Here is a 5217-nt window from a genome sequence, read left to right on the forward strand (position 1 = left end):
CAAGGTAAGCCACTAAGACTTTTTCATTCAGGTAAGTCACAAAGACTTAATAAGTCACATAGACTATTAGAGAGTTTGGTCACACACACCATATGAGAACATCCAATCCATACTTAGAGAAAATGGTTCGTGCGACAGCAAACACACTGAGCGATAGTTGCTAAGAAGATTGTTACACCTTGACTTAGCCGCTCTTTGAGCAATCAATGCTAATAAAGTTGTTACACTTTACTTAGCTGCTCAAATAAATTAGAGACACACTCTTTATGACACTTAGCCATAGCCTTTATCCAGGATCCATCCAATCTCCAAGTGACACACAACCATTATCTTGGAGATATCCATGTCTTGCTATTTACCCAGATTAAATAATTTTCATTTACATCGATATGAACATCTCTAATCCCTTATAATGACCATTATGTCATGAGCATGCTCCATATCCTATATTCACATTCATTTCCGTACATAACAGAAATGGGTCGACCAGTGAATAACAACAAAAGATGTAAATATATTTAATCTTCTTTTTTAGTTAGAATCAATTCATTTTAATTAGTCGCTTTCCTAGTTATGCTTCATAGACTGAATCATCCATAGTCATAGGATACACGCTAAAGTAGCAGACACTGATTAAAACTTCAAGTAAACAGCTAAATAGTCACTAAGGCAAAAAATTGAGATTAACATATAATCTCAAAGGTATCACATAGTAAAGAAATAGTGATTTCTTCTCCTACTACCTTTATTGTCACAATAGCACATGTGGTATGAATCACATGCTACGATGTTATTCTCTTTACTAAAAAGAGCGCATGTTGTCTTCAAATTTAACATCGTACAGATTTTGATCTAGACATACTTAACGTCTAATCCTGAATTCAACATATGAATTCTAATCTGGCCTTCAACAGATTCAGTAAATGGTGGGTTCATTTACTTAGATCATTATTTACACATAAATGATCTCATCTTGACACAATTATCAAGGCAACCTCAACTTATGAATCTGTCTCTAATTTCATAATTTTAGCTACGTAAGCTGTTTCATAAGTAACGGTCTTACCCCCTATTTGTACTTAACAAACAGAGATGATTGCCCATGTGAGTGGACCAATCATTTACTTTATCAGAAATCGATAAAGTAAATCCATCGATAATTTAATAAAATCCATTTATTTCCATTGAAATAAGTTTAATATAGATTTCATATAAGGTTCCACTATCTAATTTAAATTTTATTTTATTTTATATAAATTTATTATTCTTAATTAATGTAAAATAGCTATGATATTATACAAAATGTAAAATCTGTTACCCTAGGTCCCACTACTACTCCACAATATTAGGGGAGTAAATTAGAAAATTGAAGTAAGTTATCATGTGGGAGGGTATTTTCTTCAACTTTACCTTTGCTCCATTCTATATATAAACAATGTTAATGTTCCTATCTTTTATTTGCATGTTTATGTAAGAGATGAAAAATGCATTGTGTGGTTTATCAAGAGAATGCATTCTAAAGATCGGTAATACTATACTTTTTGTAAACAAACATAGGAGACGCAGGAACATCTATTCTTTATATGTCAATTTATCATGGATTTATGAAGGAGGAATAGAGATTGACTACATGTACATGGGACATGAGGTGCCCACCTACCGTTCACCTATCGACGGATACTTCGGGGTTTTGGATGGTATTATATATGTGGATGACTACTAACAAGGCGAGACATCTTGCTTTACCTTTTTTGATCCACCTTTTATGGAGGGGATGTAACAGTAGATTTTTTTGTGATGGCTAGTTGGATTATGAGAGGGTTTATATGAGTGTGCAAATTCATATATACATGACATTATAAGTATATTCATATTTGATAATCTATCATACATGAATCACTTTTAGCACTTGATTATTGTGTACTTTTGGATTATATATACTAGTGATCGTACACACGCGTCGCATGTGCGATATAATACATTGAAATCACATTGATCCTTTATAATGAAATTATATTAATTAAATCATTTTAGCATTAAAATACTAAAGTAGAGTCATTAGTAGAGTCATGACTTTTGAAAATCTGAATTATTTGGGTCTTTGAAAATTCAAATTGTTTGAATTTTTGAGTGTCACCCTTACGTTCAGAATCAAGAATTAATTATTTGGATAAGATTCGTCAGGTCCATGCAATAATGTAATATTGCAAGGGTAACGTTAGATAATCCCAACAACAAACTAGGCTTCCCTATGAAAAAAATTAATTTAATTTAATATTATACTTATCTTAGTAAAAAAACTAAGAAAAATATATTTTTTAATATTGTCGGCCTAAAATATTTATAGAAGTTTCTTTGATCATAGTGTTGTCAATTCTAAGATGTAGGACTAAAGAGAACTATATTTTTTTATATAAAACAACCAGAAAAAATTAATTATGAGAAAAATTCATAATAATACGCCTCAGCTGAGCCTCGAACTCTAGATCACTGATTATTTAGCTTGTGGAATTACTAATAAATCTTGGAATTATTTTTAGTGTGAATAGGAAAAGGATATTAACGTAAATTCATTTTAGACTTCACCAAAGTTAGTTAGTAAAGGGGGGAGATTTTTAATAAAATAGTATATATATATATATATATATATATGCGCGTTGTGCAGGATATCAACACTTTTTTCTTTTTTCTTTTTTTTTTTAAATTTTGAATTAAAAAATAATTAAAATATTTTTTAAAATTTTTATTTCTAGGATGTTCACAATTGGGTTATAATTTTTAAGATATTTTTTTAAAAAAGATTTTACCTCTAGGGTTCAGATTTTTCAATTGGGTTATAGTATTTAGTAAAAAGAAAAATTAAAAATGAAATAAATTTAAATATTTATGGAGTATTGTAATGTGTTTAGGGGATATAAACATGGATTAAGGATTTATATATAAGGAAATATTGATTTTTTAAAATTCAAAATCGAAATAATAGATATCGTATGTTATTATTTGTTATTATTATTTTTATAAAATTTTGAATTAAAAAAATTAATTAAAATATTTTTTAAGATTTATTTTAGGGTTCATGCATTCCAATTCGGTTATAATTTTCAAGCTATTTTTTTTTTTAAAGATTTTACCTCTAGAGTTCAGACATCCTAATTGGGTTATAATGTTTAGTAAAAAGAAAAAATTAAAAATGAAATAAATTTAAATATTTATGAAATATTACAATGTGTTTAGGGGATATATTTATATATTAAGGATTTATATATAGAAATATTGATTTTTTTAATTCAAATTATAAAAAAAATAGAAAAGTCTGATATGCTGCGCACACAGTCCGGACTGTGCGGCGCGCAGCATATCACCAGTCTATATATATATATCAATACTGATATTATACGCGCCCTCTTTTGCGCTCCTGTGCGCGTCAAAGCCAGGTGGATATATTTTTTTTTCCACCTCTCATATTTTTTTAACCACGTCATTTTATTTTTTCCTTTCCTTTTCTAAAACCTAACTTTTCCTCGCCCTCGTCCATAACGGTGAGTGATAAGAATACTGATTTGTATATTTAAAAAAATATCATAAGCCCCTTTATTTTCCACATGAAAGTAATTAGATTTAGTTGGCAGTATGTAAAAGCCACCCAAGAAGAAAACTCTGAAGCTAACCATTGGATTCTTTTTCAGAAGAAGCCAAACAGAAACAAAAATTAGACGGTAACCGGCAAAAACTAGATTGTACACTTCTATTTCCCAGACCAATAAATCCAGAGCATGTATTGTCAAAGGTAAACGGATGGAAATAGTAGTCATGAGTCCAATTAACAGCCAAATACAATTTAAGTACAAGAAAAGAGAAATAGAAAATAATTGGGTAGCAATATGTTCAAAATTGGACAAAAGGTAACCTATCAAAGTACCACAAGATGGAAAGAGTGACAATGAAATTGATAGTAGCTCAAAAAGCAACTAAATACAGAAAAAATGCATAATCATAGTTATCAATTATTGCTAGACCTATAATCGCATTGCTCAAGGCAGCAACAGAGAAGGGATTTAGAAACCTAATGCCGCAGGAGAATGATGGTTAACTGAGTACAAGCAACATCACAATGCAAAAGCCGATGCTAGCTGGTTGGATTGTTTCAACAGAGTGATTAGGGGATGATTCAGGAAGGAAATTTAAAATGCAAATAGCAAAAATAGGGAGGGTTCTCACAGAGAGGGACGGTGGTAGGGATGGCGTCGTGGCGACAGGTCGGCGTCGGCGGCTCTCGACAAACGACGACGGCGGCAACGATAGATGGCGGTAGGGACGGCGTTGCGAGCGAGGATCGTAGAGCACAGCCTCGCGGCAACGCGAAACGTAGAGCACGGCGTCGCGGCGAGAAACGCCGAGGAACACAGAGGCGAGGCGAGGCGAGCGAGGAGAGGAAAAGTTAGGTGCGTCGCGAGAGAGGATCGCAGAGCACGGCGTCGCGGGGAACACAGAGGCGAGGCGAGGAAACGACGTCGCGGGGAACACAGAGACGAGGGCGAGGAAAAGTTAGGTTTTAGAAAAGGAAAGGAAAAAATAAAATGACGTGGTTAAAAAAATATGAGAGGTGGAAAAAAAAATATATCCACCTGGCTTTGACGCGCACAGGAGCGCAAAAGAGGGCGCGTATAATATCAGTATTGTATATATATATCCGCTAACACTATCAGGTGGTGCATGGTATTTTATTTCTTTCTTTAAAAAAGTAAAAAATAAATAAATAAATAGATAGCGAACTTTTTTTTTGCTTTTTACTCCATCTAGCTAGACCGTGAGTGCTTGACCGGGTCGAGTGAGGATCCTTATTTTAAGAGGCACAAATATATTTCTAAAAGTATTGTGGCATTTTCTCCACACCTTTACTTCTTTTGCATACTTTCATTTCAAAAGAAGTATGGACAAAGTATGAACTCCTAACACAATGCAATTAAAACTGTTTGATGAGTCTAAATGGTTATCCACTTGAAAAAAGTTGATCCATTGATATTTCATAGGTAGTTTCTTTATTCTTAACCAATCAGTTGACGTCCTTTTTGAAAAGCATATCATGAATAAAACTTAAACAGATATCATATTACCTTAAATACATATTACCTTAAATTGAATATATCTATCAGATAGTGTCACAAGTTAACAATGTGAATACTAGTCATAATTGGAACCTTAGGAAGCCGTGCTACC

Source organism: Zingiber officinale, chromosome 7B, assembly GCF_018446385.1.
Source record: "Zingiber officinale cultivar Zhangliang chromosome 7B, Zo_v1.1, whole genome shotgun sequence".
Classification (NCBI taxonomy): domain Eukaryota; kingdom Viridiplantae; phylum Streptophyta; class Magnoliopsida; order Zingiberales; family Zingiberaceae; genus Zingiber; species Zingiber officinale.